The 15,361-nt window shown below is 37.2% G+C and overlaps 1 protein-coding gene across 1 annotated transcript in view; it reads left to right on the top strand.

The window, feature by feature from the left end:
- Nucleotides 1-15,361, top strand: part of LOC104636205 (ubiquitin-conjugating enzyme E2 E2) — a 215,183-nt gene that overhangs the window by 26,010 nt on the left and 173,812 nt on the right. The gene's annotated exons all lie outside the window — the stretch shown is intronic.

The following is a 15,361-nucleotide window of genomic DNA, read 5'->3' as shown; positions in this document are numbered from 1 at the left end:
GAGAAAATAGCCAGCTCTAGTGGGGAAAAACACCAGCACCCAATGTGCCCCCCTATAATTAGCTGTTTGCTTATTTGTGTTCTGTTATAGATAAAATAAGATCGGTCGATAAAAATATTTCTAAAAGAGGGCTTGCTTCACTGCCATGTCTTATTCACAGCAATGTCCTGTTGGTAGCAGCAAGAACAGTAAAACACTTTGACACACAGTGTGCACGTTACAAAAATGAAGTGTCATATCAAAACTGGCTGTAAACATTTTCACAGTCACTTGTCATTGCAGGTTTGAAGGTGGGAAATTTTTAGAGAAGATGACTCAATTTTCTTCCTTCCCTGCATGTCTGGGCTCCCTAGAAGGGAAGAAGCATCTACTTAATATGGCATTTCAATGGGCTGTTGTGGGCACGACGGCTATAATCCTGGTTGTCTAAGTATGTTCCTCAACAGTCTATTAACACAGCGATTAGGCATCAATGCAATAAGACTATTTCTAATTTTGATCCAGCATTAACTGAATTATAGTTTTGGTTTTTTTGTTGTGGGGTTTTTAATTTGAAAATTGTAGTCTTCAAAGAATAAGATCAGGTGATCACAGGTATCATTGGGATGGGAAACTGTCTAGCTGATAGGCGTCACATAATCAGCTCAAAAAATCTCATTTGAGTCTGGAATTACTGTAGTGTAAATCAGATTTAAATTCATGATTCAAGTATAATGACCTCCTGCACTGCAAACCTCCCTGAGAGATATTTAATTAATAATGTATATTAACTGTGAGTGTTTTGGCATATATTTGTGGCATACATTTTCAGGTAGCCACAAATACAGCCTCAAAAGCCCACAATGTGGTGGCTGTAGGATGATGCATTTTTAAGATGTTCTGCAACAACCTGCTTTGCTCCTTACTGAATACAAATAGCTGAGGGATGACAGCTATCTGAGTTTCAGTAGAATCTTTATGATTTATATGATAATGATAATTTTATTCTGCTGCCAGTACAGAGCACTTTGCAGACTGATATCAAGGTTAATTGTCACTTTGAGAAGTGAAGCACAGTCTGCCAACCTGATGCTCTGCTTAGCTGAGAAAGATAATTGTTATTCAAGTAGTATTTAAATGAGCCCAAATGCTGATAAATACACAACCAAAATATTTTTTTTTCTCTCATGTTCATTCACTGTGCTAGAGAATGAGGTCATCACTGTGTATAAATACCACTAATGAACGCTGTAGTAAAAACATGCTGAGTATTTACAGAACTTACAAGGAATGGGTTTCCCCCCATGTGGGCTGTGGAGAAATGCTTTAAGCTTGAGTTCCTCTTGTCAACACATCCTAATTCTTTTATGTCTGTGGTTGCTTTTAGCAGTTGTACTGTTACCTTATATATGACCTCTTATGCACTATGACCTGACCTTATTGACGCATCTGAGAGGTTTACAATTTGTTCTATGCCTTGCAAGTTCTTAGGGTTACTCCATGCTCTGCCTATTTCATATTGATTCTAAAGATAACGTTCATTTTTTCCTTCTAGATTTGAGGAATTGTAAGCAGCCCAGTAGCCAGAGAAATAATGCAGAAACACGCAAATATTACTATAAATTAGCAGGTTGGGAGTTTTTGTATTCTTTGTAGCTGCACAACTTTTTAAGGGAGCTGGTTGGCCGTATGCAACGGTGTAGTCCTATATCCCAGAGAGCCATGAGGCTGTCCCAAAATCTGGGACTGGCTTTGTTCAATTTGCATAACCTCTTTCACTTTAGGGTCTTCAAAATTTAGATTTTACTGTGTAGCTTTCCCTCTTTTTGAATTATTTTAATTGTATAGAATGCATGTGCTTTGTTCCACCTGCTGCCCCCCTGGAGGATTTTTTTTTCCCCCTCTGCTGTTTAAAAATTATTAGCTGTAGGGGTCTCTTAGCCTTGTGAATTTTTAATTTATTATGGTGCAGCAGTAGTTGTACCTTGATACTTGTAGTGCTGTTCTTTTCCACACTGCCAAACTGACTTTTTCCTTATTCATGCGAAAACTTCTGGTTTATATTTAGTGATTTGTTTGTTGCTAATATTTCAGTGAAGTGGGTTCTGTTTGTTTGGGGTTTTTTATTATTTAGAATGTTAATTTAATGCAATTTTTGGACTAAATTAATAACTGATGTAACTCTGCGAGACAGACTACATTGTAAATATGTCAAAAATTTGCACAAAGCACAGTAAAATGATAGGTACTTTTAAAACTTCAAGAAGTAAAGATAAAATAAACTTACCTTTGTAGCTTATGTAAAGGGAATCATTTTTGCCATGACCATCCATAAATTACTGGCTAAGATGGTTGCATATTACTACTTTTGTGGGAGGATATTTCATTACTTACTGGTAAGAGACCACTTACTTGTTAATTTAATTCTGTTATTTAGTATGCATTATAGTCCTGCGGCTAAGACACATAAATTCTTAAATGGATTGTTTTCACTCCTAAACACTTCCATACGTTTTTGTAACACTTTTAGATTCTGTATGGCTTAGTAGCTTTCCACATGACTAATGAAGATTTTAACAAACAAAATGGAAAAGGGCCAACTTGTAATTGTGAGTGCAGTAGCATAATCAGCCATACACGGTTTGTTTGTTATAGCTCGGCAATAGAACAGTGTTTCAAAGAGAAAACACGCGGAGATGATTAGTAAGTACCACAGTGATGTGAGACTGTCCAACTACAGAAGCAGTCTAGCTGGGTTATTCATATGAATACTTCAGTATATGCTTTCATTTTTCTTATCGTAAAGGGCACTGATAATGTCTAATTTTAGTAGCCATTTAGACTGAGTTACTAAGAAGAAAGAAATTAAAGGGGTTTTTTTCTTGGATAAATGGATGTGTTGTTGAAGTGTAGCAAATGCTGCATGTTGTATAAACTACCAAACCGATTAGAGCTTTATGCAGATATGATAAGGTGAAAAATATCTGGCAGGAAGAAAGTTACTTTTAAACAATAAAATGTTTATCAGATGTTTATCAAAGATATGGTTACAAAGTAACTGCAGGGTTTACAGTGTAGCAATTATGAAGGCTACAAAATAAGCATCCTTTCTGACTGTGTATTGATTGAAATGCACAAATGGAATTGGAAATAGCAATGCAGTGTGATAAGTAATGGAGAGAAGACTCAATTATGTAATAGTTATTACTGCTTTTCAATCTATTTTGCTGAATTTGTTGGAAGCAAGCTATAAAACAAACAAACAAACAAAAACCTGAAAAAAACAAAACCCAAAACACACTCAGGAAGAAAAAAACCAAAACAAACCTGGAAACTGTTACTGAGTTTACACAAGAGTCCAAACAGATTTGGTTCATAAAACTGCTGTTGCTTGGTCAGTTGAATAAATATAAAACTTCTTGTGTTTCACTTTCAGAATTTGCATTGTCCCTAACTATTTCAGATATCAATTCTGTGTCCTTCTGTGGCAAGTTTGAAGATAGCATTCCACCATGAATTCTTCCTGGCTTCATCTCAGTCCTAGAAAGTGCTCATTGTCTTGTGACTTGAGTATCAAATATAGAATGCTTGTATAGTGAATAGAAAAAGGTAAATTTGCTGCTTATCTGTGGAGAGACAATATATTAGCGTCTGTTTTTCCAGACTAAATGCCATTCAGTCCTCAAATTTCCATTGAGTTTACAGATTAATTTTGCTCACCATTTCACTCACCCTTTGGCAAAACAATTGGCTTGCAAGCCTTATGCTCTTTTCTTCCAGCTTCTGCTACGTGTTCTTTCATCCCCTTGATACAGTGACTTGAATCATGAGCTTTATCTAAATATGCAGGCTATGAAAGCTGATGAATTGGTTGAATTAGTTTTAAACTGATTTTAATTAAAAAGTGTCCAGATGGATTTTTGAATTCTTTAGTTCCTGTCTTATTTAGGGTTATATTAAGTCTATTGATTTTAAACTGAATCAATGTAAAACTTGTTTCTAAATGTTCCTGCAGCTTTTTGACTGGTTTAGCTAAAAATAGTCTTAAATCATGTGTTTTGCTTGAACAGTGCAAGTTTATGCATAGGCAAGCCTTCAGCTAAGTGTCTATCATGCTTTTTTCTTCCTTAGTTCTTCCTCAAGAGAAAAAAGAAAGTCTAGGAACTAAAAGTAGTGTGTTGGAGAATCGTCAACTAACCATAGTTAACTTCTTTGCCTTTACAAATTTTATCACTTTCAATGGTTTTATTTGACCGGAGCCTTATTTTAACATAAAAGATACTTTTTGGAGGCAAGGTCAACATATGCCGTACAGCATAATTTTTGATGGCATCTGCTGTACAGTTTCCGTTAAAATGAAGTTCTGTAGGGAAGTGAAGGCTCCGGGTGATCTCATCAAAGTGTATAAATATCTAGAGGATGTAAAGAAGATGGAGCCAGGCTCTTTTCAGTGGTGCCCAGTGACAGGACAAGAGGTAATGGGCACAAACTGAAACACAGGCAGCTCCATGGGAACATTAGGAAATAGTTTTTTACTGTGAAGGTGACTGAGCATGGGCACAGGTTGCCCAGGGAGGTTGTGGAGTCTCCATCCTTGGAGATATTCAGAAGCCATCTGGACATGGTCCTGGGTAACTGGCTGGAGGTGGCCCTGCTTGAGCAGGGAGGTTGGACCAGATGACCTCCAGAGGTGCCTTCCAACCTCAGCCGTTCTGTGATAATTACAATGTGTTTGGTTTTGTTCTTGTTGAAAAGCATGAATATACCAGCATTTTTTTGTTGACAGGTCATTAAAAACCTAAGGGTCAGTTTATATACTTTTCTTTTTTTTTTTTTAACTGAAACGATGATGGTGAGATGCGGTTTAAAAATAGACCGTGTTGTGGTGGTTGGCTCACATTCTGTGAGTTTAGCTTTATTTCATATATAAACATGTTCAGTGCAAGTTTTGTTTTTGTTGTACCTTTAAGAAATCAGGTGCAATGGTTTTTTAGAGCTGAGTATAGCCTGCATTTGCAGGTAGAGTGATTGAAACTAAAGGATGAACTTAGAGAAGCCATGGAATGGATGTGTGAAACTTTTGCCCTTTTTGAATTGACTGTTAATTTTTGGGCTGACATTTTAATTCGCTAATTAAATCTTTGATTGAAAATTTTGCAGAACTGTTTTATTTGAGCAACAACTACTTTACTCACCTGGATTGTACTATTTTATATTTAGACTTCTAATAAATGAAATTGGCCAACGGTTGTCTTTTAACAGTGAAGTTGAATGCTGTTAAGTGCTTTCCCTTGCTTGTTTCAGTGAAGTATATATACAGTCATGAAGAACTCTGTTCTTTATCCTGAACAATTTTTTTTTTCCCCACACTTGAAAGTTACTGTACTCCTTTGCATATATTGCATTTCTTTTTGAGTCAAAAACGGAGAGCCCGCCAGTTCCTTAAGGCTTTCTAAATCCATGCAGCTGAAATCTCTCTTAAACATGTAACCCGTTTCATATACTCAGACACATCTAACCACAGATTCAGGAAGAGATCAGCGACTAACCTCAGAGCAATCCTGCAGAATTGCCAACCCCCCATTACCAGCAGTGGTGTGGCTCCTGGTCTGCGTGATCGAAGATCCCTGCCTGCCCTAGCATTCTCTCCCTGGCATGCCAAAATGGTAGTAAGTGGTTTTAAAAAAAAACCCCACCCATATTACTCAAAATGTTCTTTTATATCAGAACAGTAAACATTATAGGTTTTTTTTTTTTATTTGCTTCTAAAAGCAGTAACTAAATAGCTCAGCAAAAAAGGAGTAAATGATATGCTTAAACTTTAATTGCCTTACAATGGTATTCAATCAGCAAAAAAAAAGACCTTGCTGATGAGATGCTGAGCATCTTCTAGGTTAGATGGAAGAACTAGTATTGAATAAGCAAATAAAAATTCTGGACCTGTACTGGCTCTGTACAGAGTCGTGTCATATGCCACTGTACTAAGTTTCTGAAGATGATTCTTTAGAGGTAGGAGTGGCATTCCTTAGATGAAAAATAGAAGCATCTATCACCAAAGATGGGGAAGAAGAAATGATCTGAGGGATATGTGGAACACTACTGATTTTATAGGGAGAGATTCACCTTCTAAAAATTTGGGAGACACTAATTTAGCGTACAGGCTAAATTAAAAAAAGATACAGTTATGCAATGATTTTTTTTGTTTTGACAAATAATATGAATACCATTTCAGATTAATAGAAAATACATGTAAGTTGGGGTTGACATTTATTTACAAACTTTAAGAATAAAGTTTTAAAAAAAATGACAGCCATGTATTTTTTAAAAACATTGCTGCTTCTGTTTCAGCACCATTTGTTAACAAAAAAACAAAAACCAGCCAACCAAAACCCCAAATCTTTTAAAGAGTTCAAGGGCTGCATATTAAGGCTAGGTATATTAATCAATCTGGAATGCAGTTTTTGCATCATTTTGCTGTGTGGGTTTTTTTTTTTTTCTTCCTGCAATTTAATTTAACCAAATAAAACCAAAAAAATTCAGTTATTTCTTGCAGTCCATTAAGTTTATAAACCACTTGGATTTCATTTGTGGACAATTTGGTCTATTCTTGTTATACTACAAAGCTTTGGTTCTCTAATTTTCGAGGCTTAACAGTTAACACTTGTGACTTTCATTTGATTGTCATGATCCCAGTAATTTTAGTATTAAAGTTGAAATGTTATTATTTAATTACAGTTTAACGGAGAGCAGACCAAGTAACTTCAACATTTTTTTAGATAAGGGTAACAATGGGAGAGGGAGGGACAGTCCAAGTACTCCTTAAAAGAGATATTTTCCTGAGTTAACCCTGTCTAAAGAGCCACATGACTCCTCATGTAAGAAGTAAAGATTCCCGAACAAGCTTTTGAAAATAGCTTTTAAATTGCTATCCAATTTGAAGTAACCGATCCAGAGGATAAATTTAACAAGAACACCTTTGCTGCCAATTTGTTCTTGTATAAACATTCATATTGTAAATAGTCATATGTTTAAGCAAGAACTCTGTTTAGACCTTGTGGTTAGTGAACCTGTTTATCATTAAAAATGCCAGTAATAGAGCATGTGACATAGCAGTGGCCTTTTCATACCACAGAAACTAAAAGAAACTATATTAACCAAGTAATCCAGATAAATGTTGAAATTAGGGAGAAAACTGAGTGTATTCATTGGGGCTTCTTTGGGTTCTATGAAAATGGCAAGAATTAATATCTAGATCAACCACTGAATTCTGGTTGCATTTAGAATGTAGATTGTCTACAGCAGAATTTGGGAAAATACTCCTTGTAATGGTAGTTCCCTAAAATACCAATGGCATTAAAACAAATAAAAAATATCTTGAGTACCTGAAGCTGAGAGCATCTTTGCATTTAGACTGTAGATTGTCTACAGCAGAATTTGGGAAAATACTCCTTGTAATGGTAGTTCCCTAAAATACCAATGGCATTAAAACAAATAAAAAATATCTTGAGTACCTGAAGCTGAGACCATCTTTCCTACTCTGATATCTTCTGTTTTTTCTTCCTAAGTACTTGGAAAACTAGCTATTTAATGGTTTTGGTAACAAGAAGTCAATCCGATGTTGTGCTTCATGGTTTGTCCTAGCCATTTCAGTTGCTTCCCTTTGTTTATTCTTTTATGTTCTCTTACTTCTTGTTACAAAGGGGAGGTGAGCCTTCTGGACTTGTCACTTAGGTCTATATGGGTAAAATGAACAATATCAGTATGTTCTTGGACTATAAAACTCAGTTGTTAATATTGCTTAGTTGTTAGAACAATATGGCCAGGCTTTGGACAGCATCAACCAGTGTTCTCCTGAACAAATCCTGAGGATGGCTAGGGAGAAGGAAGGCTGAAAGACATTCCTGTCCAGCAGTTGCATACTTTGAAGGGCAAGAGAGTACGGACAGAGGCTGTTCTGTGCCAGCTGGCCGTAGCGCCAGCAGACAGTCCTGGCATGTTTAATTTACTGTATGGGCACAGTCTTTCTCTTATACACCACCACGAATAGAAACCATGTGAATCTGGGCACCTTTCCATGCTGAGGGCATATATATATGAGGGGTTATATATCATTTGTCTATTAGATTGCTTCTAGGTTTCCCCCTTACTTCTGGGTGCTGTTGAAAGAGTAACCCTCATAGCTGTGATTGGGCTGTATTTACTCAGAGTGAGGGCCACCGGGTGACGCTGGGAATTACCTTGGTGGGCCATGGTTTTGCATAATTGTCTAGACAGGATGTTTTGGGAATGTAACGCACTCTTCTGAATGCAATGTTGTGTTAGTATTTTGGTATTGCTATGCAGCAGTAATATAGTTATTCATGTCTCTTAAAACATGAACTTAATAACAGTGATGTTAAAAAGTGACAGAAATTTCATTAAAATTGTGTGTAAATTAAAAAGGACCCTGTGTGCCAAAAGGGAACAAGGCAACTGCGTGCCTGGCTTGTACCAACAGAGCAAAAGTTTAGCGTTTGAGCCCATCTGGTTGCCTAGAAATATCACCCATACCCCATTTTATTGTTTGGGGCAGTTGGCATTGATGATGGTCACTGTTGCTGGCCTGGCAATGTGGAAAGACTACTCCAAGACTGTCACTTTAGGTAAGACTCTGTAGACTTTTCAGATTATGTGAAAAGGTGATGGGGGGGGGGGGGGGAGGAGTATTGGTATCACATTTTCACCTTTTGTTGGCAAGAAATGCAAGACTTCGCTTTGCAGTGGCAGAAAGTGATGCTTTTGCAGATTTAACTTCTCAGATGTAAAATGTCTGAGAAGAGCTTCCATCCTTTCCCAAAGCAGAGTGGTTGTTAACCTGGTCAAAAGTTACCAAAATGTGCATTCTAATTCTTTAAATGGCTGCTCAGTGACTTTTTACATGGGAGCATAATTGATGGTGTCAGTTTTAATAAATAATTCAGTAGTTCTTTCTCTTTGATTGTGTAGCAGGATTTGTAGATAATAGAGGTCTGAGGACTAAGTGTGACTGATGAGAATGGATGGCATATTGCTATCAATCTTGTCACTTTTTACCACATGTAAAAATTGCATTTGAGTTTTTGACCATCCCACAGCGTATTTGTCCTCTCACTGTGTGTGGACTAAAAACATGCTCAGAAGGCAATTATTAAACTTTGTGTGCCTGAAGTAAGCAATGCTAGTTGCACAGCTCCAGTGTTGGCTTTACTGATTTTATTTATTTATTTACTACATGGAGAGCGTGAAACTCACTTGTTTAATTCTGAATTTCATTGAGTTTAATTTTCTTGTACTTTAGCTTTAAAAGAAATTTACACTTGTATTTACTGTTCCGAAGTCAAACTATACTTAATCATTTCATGTGGTGAAAAAGAGCTTATTTGACTCTGATAATTGTGACGAATGCTTTGTAGTAAAATGACATGGTCAATAAATTAAGATGTTATAGTAACATTTATTCTTCTGTGTGTCTTTGCTTGACATAAGGATAACCATCTTTGGCTAAATTTGGTTGATTCTGCCTAACTACCCTTTTTTTTTAATTTATTTCTCTCTTTTGCCTTATAATACATGATTCATGAGCTTGGAGTCTCTTCTACTCTCTATTCATCTTCAGTCTTAATAGGAATTCTGATTGACTGTACTTGATTCCTAGACGTACCTTTGTGCGTGGTAATGTCCAGCAATCAAAATATTGTTGGATGTTTCTTTATCAGGGTGTGTGCAGGGAGAGCAAGAGACCATTTCTATCCACCATATTTCTGATTTGTTTTTCCTTGGAGATTTTTTTGTATGTGTGTCACTTTCCTTTCAGGGTTTACTGAGCCTTGAAGATAGTTGGAGTGTGGTAAATATTATCTCTGCCCTACCAGTCTTTCCCCTAACCTAAAATAGATCAGTCAATGATAATATCATGTAATTGCAAGTTGAACAAACTTTTTCTCCTTTAAGAGAGAATATATTATTCCTACTTTTGGGAACTGATTTGATCAGGGAGTATAGTAGAAGCTTAACATCTTTTTAGGCATTTTCCCACAAAAGAAAAGAGATTGACTTGAAGATGTGGCGTGGGAAGCTTGGCTTCTTCCACATTCCAAAAGATTGCACGTGGGGGGATTCCCGACCCTCCCACCCCCGACTGCTCTTGCTGTATCAAGTCTAATCAATCCAAAAGTTCTCCCTCTCAAAATAAATCTGAACTCTTCCCTGCACTAGTTATTCCACTGTGCTATCTGTCCAGGGGATAGTGCTAGGAATACTCCAGAGCATACCGCTTTGCGCTTTGAGCCCCAGGCTTCAGCCTAACTCCTAAATCTTGCTTCCAGATCTCTCCTAGCCCTTCCTCCATTGTTGATACTCTTAGGAGCCATGGGGACTAGTTCCCTCCAAACAGTCTCTGGGATACTACACAGATGCCAAGTCAAGTCTGTTCTTTGGTGCTTAGGAGGCTGGTCATCACGTGGTCTTCCCTGGCATCATTAAACTAGCCGTATGTTTGATAATTAGCCCTCTGTCCCCTTTCCTTCCCACTGCAGGACCTTTTTTCTCCTGAGAATCAGCAAGAGGGAATAATATCTTGGATGTCAATTGCTCTGTGCTGTCCCTGTAACCTTCTTGTTGATGTATCTCTGTGTTTGTGTGTTTGGTTTTGGAATGTTTTTTGGTTTTTTGGTTTGGGGGTTTTTGTTTGGTTCGTGGTTTTTTTTCCATATGGCCAAACTGTCTTTAAAGGAGAGTATTTTTATCCCTGGCATCTATAAGCTCCCTGCAACAGGTTCATACATGCTATACATGTTACGTATCATACATTAACTGAGAAGTCTTCAGTTGCCAAGTTGGCATTCAATGATTGTATAATGCCATAGCATGCTCCAGAAATTAATCCTGTTCATAGCTTTAAACTTGTTGTGCCTATGCGTGTTCCAGCAGAGACCAGAAGGTTGGTGCACAGATAGTACATAAATTTTTGTAGTCTGAATGGGTGGATGGCTTGATACCTTCCTTCACCATGAGGGATGCAGAGTACTAGAGCATATTGTGAAACTTCTGTTAAAGCCAAAAAATGCTTGACTTTAGGATTAGGTTTTGGATTTTATTAATGAGAAATCTGTGGAGTTGAACTTCACCTTTTGATGGGGGACAGGATGGAAAGGCATTTTGTAGACAATTGAAGGTCTGTTAAAATAATTCAGAACCCTGGCACAGAAGAATAGGCAATATTAAGTTGATGGCTACATGATGAAACTTTTTCGACTAAAATGGAATGCCAAGCATGTGCTGTTTGCATCAGTGGATAGGAACTGTGTCCTGTTTAAAACAAGCAACCTCCCCACCGCCACGTGTCTACGCTCATTCAACTTTACCTACAATCCTGATTTACAGTTTATATCCTCTCCAGACTGAGTATCAATAAAGCATAAATATCTTGAATAGATGTAGTCATAATACATTTAAAATAAATTAATTTCTAACATGACTATCTGGAGGCTAGAAGAATTTCATCAGGTATAGACCTCAATACTGTATTATTTTATTTGATGTATTGTTTCATTCACAAAACAGCATTTGTATTATTTGCAGACATCCTAGTATAATATTGGTTTTCTAGAAATAGCTAAATAGCAAGTAAGATTATGGTTTTGTATGTCAGTCATATATACTCTGTACTATTCTCTGGAAGGATAATGGAATACTACTCTGTGGCTTAAACTGGCTTAGCTTCTGAACTCTATTTTAAGCCTTCATAGCAGTAAGCTTGTATGCCATAATATATGCTCATTTCTGTAATGCTGAGCTTACATTTATTAAAGCTCCAGCTTCCAATAAATATCCCTGTTTGTGAAAGTATCTCCTATAACTTGTCCTTCTTGCTTTTCTGAAGAACAGAAATATAGGTTTTATGGTTTTTTTGTTTACCTTTTAATCCAGTTTTCAATGGCAAAAGATTATACAATCACAGTGTTGTTTCCAAAGTTTTTAGAGAGGAAGCTCAGTGGCTAATTTCAACAAATTTGACAAGAAAGTAGGAGTCTAAAAAATGCTAAATTCCTACAATAAGCCTACACACCATATGGCCCAGAGCCCACATGTAATCCTTGCAGCTATTGCTTTCGTGTGCCAGCGGCCAGGGGGCAACATGTTCCCTCTCATCACATATTCAATAGATGAGAAAACAAAAGTGCCAATTTCTTCCAACAGCTTCTATAGTAAAATAAGCTCAGCAGCAACACAAAGGGTCGAAACATGCTTCTCGACTTTCTTTGGATAGGCAGAAGTTCCTCTTTAAGGACGTGTTTAGTATTAAGAGGGACCTGGGTTTTGGAAGTGCTCCATCTGTGCTCACCACACATAATATTATGAGGGATCTACTGTTTTGGAGAGAGCTAGAACAGACAATTTTCCAGGTACCATCTCTTTTTCTGTGCCTCAGTCTGCCAAATACCAGGTATTGTGGGAGGACAGTGAGCTGACTGGTGTTCTTTTGGTGTTATGAAGTTCTTTGAACTACAGCCTTCAGAGATATGATAGTGCTGCTGTTATGCAGGCAATCATTTTAAGAAAAGATGTGCTTTGGTGAGGGGCTGTAGTCTCCTGGCTGGTTTCTGGTAAGTAAGTCAAGTGACTGTCAGTAAAGTGCCTGATTCAGGTGAGATTCATGATTCCTTTGGTCAACAAGGATGGGAAGATACTCATTCCTGCAGAACTGTGATCCCTCTGTAAGTTCTCTAACTATTTTTTTGACAAAAAGACTTTGCAGTAAGTTTCTGGATCAACAGGCAAGTGGTATGCTGTACGTTAAAGTGCCTTCCTTCACAATTTTCTTACTTCCCAAAAAGCTTGGCTGGAATTAATAGCGTATTCTCCCTGTATTTCAGCATATGTGCAAAACCACATTTGTTACGAATTTAGGTGTCAGGTGTGTGGAATGAATATTCTCCTTCCAATTCATACAGCTATATCACTTTAGCATAGACCACATTTAATGGTAGAACAGAGAATAAAATAAAATAAAGAAGTATTATGTTGTAGTGTTTGGTGCATTCTGGAGAAGGAAGAGGAGCCAGAAAGATACTTGTTTTTATTAAGGTAATTGGAATTTCAGAACGTGTTTCCTAGTTAGTCTATCTATTGTGAGGGGAACAGTTTTACTGGTGTTAAACTATGGAAGTCCTCAATTCTGGTTTTCTTTTCTTACCTTTGGTCTGTGTAAAGGTGTGAATTTGTAATGTCTTGCTCAGATGGTGTGATTTTGGGTAACTGTTCTTATGAAATCCAGCTTATGCACTTAGTTTGCCTACATATCCCCGTGAATCCTGTCAGCTGCTCCTTTCTTCTCAGTAATGTCCTCTCCCCCAGTCACTGGCCAAATTTCAGCAAAAGTTGACAGATGGAAAGAGGTTTCAGATATATTAAATTCATATGAGGTTCCTGAAAATAAGATGACTGATAAAGAAGAGACTTTTGCCCTGTGGGAATACTAATATGCAAATACAACCCATATTAGACATTAGAGAATCCACATGGGAACTCAGCCCTGAGGCACAAACCCATAATAAACTGTTGCTTACTGGCACTGTCTTGCTTGTTTCCTACTTTTACCAGCTGATCTCCAGTTTGTTTTTATTGTGAGGGCAGGGGAGAAAAGTGAGGAAAATATGATGATCTGTAAAAATAAAAAACTGTTTCACTTCTGTTTCTTTTAAAATTGTGGCAAGTTTTGAAAATGTTGTTGCTGTTCTTTAAAGGAACTAATGTTGGCTATATCTGCCTTTTCTTCTAAAAGGCAGTATGATAAGGATTGGATGTCCCTGATTAAACATAGGTTGCGGTCTTTTCTTTGAAAAATCTTATGTTTTAGCCTTTCTCTGACAGTTGTTACCTGGGAATACCTGTTGCATTTCCGATCTTGAACTAGAGTTAATCCAGCTCTTAAGCAGCATTGTGGTTTATTTCTCTCTTATTCTTAAGTGTGGAAAAAATTAAAAATATTGCAATTAAAGTGTAGCCGAATATTAGGAAACAAACATGGGGCAGAAAAACCTTCTAAAAGAAAAAATGGTGGAAAAAGAAATATTATGCTGCTAAATTCTATGTTTGTGATTTGCAGTTATGGCAAGTGTCGGTTATATCTGTATAAACATATGGATATATTTCAGACTGGTCTGTAACAACTATCTTGCCCTGCACCAAAACTGAGACCTTCTTCCTAGTAAAGGTATTGACTTAATGGGCAGGGATCTTGAATCTACTAAAGACACATAGCACTGTATGTACATTACATAACACTCTTTAAATCATTTCTGCTTCTAGCAGAGGATAGGAAGATGCTGTATAGATTTTTTACCAAACTATATATACTCAGCCGTCAAGTTTGTGATGTAATAGTCTGTTCCTCCCCCCTAAACCCCCCCCCCCAAACCAATCAATTTAGGCAGTCTGGTTCTTGACTAGATCATCTAAATCTGGCCTACGTTTATGATTCCCAGGCGTAGGCATCCTGCAAGCTACTGATTATTTCATTCTGTATTGAACAATAGATTGGTAGGGGATTTCAATAAAATAGATAGCTATATAGAAGAGATAATCGATGTTACTTACAGTGCTGAACCAAGTCAGGAACGGTTTAATAGATTTCATTACAGGTGTTTATCTGAGATTCTAGCACTTCAGCTGGGTACCCAGGAAACTGTCTGTAGGTAGAATAGGGATCAGCCTTCAACTTCTCTTGGATTGTAAGCCACACCAGGAATTGCCTTTCCACCAGTTCTAGGAGAGGAGTTTGTCTCAACCTCTCTTTTATGCTAGATATAACTACTGAATCCTTAGAATTGCAACTTGTGTTTCATTGGCCACCTTTCTTTTGCCCTTATTTCCCCCCAGACTCCCTTTGGACGTATGCTGTCTGTTGTTTTGAAATAACACGGTGTGTCCTTCTGTCCTCTGCAATTTTTCACACGTTTTGCAAAGGAGTAGTACTGGGTCAGGTGTTACAAAGCCTTCATCTGTTGAGGAGCTGATTAGCATTAGAGCTAATGATAGATATTTTTGCTGATAGTGCTGAAATCCAAAGACTAAATGCAGCTCAGCGTAAACAGATGCGACTTTGCTTTTTAATATAATGTAAACAGAAAAGAAGCAGCTTCCTTTGAAAATGCAAATGATTTCAGCATTAGGATCTATTATTGAAATTGTAGCGTAGAAGCAATGTCTGATGACTTCTGCATAGGTCAAGTAGTATGTAAGTGTTTTGAAGACCTGTGAGTTTTGTGCCTGAGTATGGATCAAACTGAGACATATCTTCTGTAAAACGAATTTATTCTCAACACAAAAGACTTTCTTATTTAGAAACAAGTTTGCATTGATC

The sequence above is a fragment of the Balearica regulorum genome, chromosome 2 (genome assembly GCF_011004875.1).
Source record: "Balearica regulorum gibbericeps isolate bBalReg1 chromosome 2, bBalReg1.pri, whole genome shotgun sequence".
NCBI lineage: Eukaryota > Metazoa > Chordata > Aves > Gruiformes > Gruidae > Balearica > Balearica regulorum.
The sequence above is the reverse complement of the archived record's forward strand: the minus strand, read 5'-3'. Positions and strand labels throughout refer to the sequence as shown.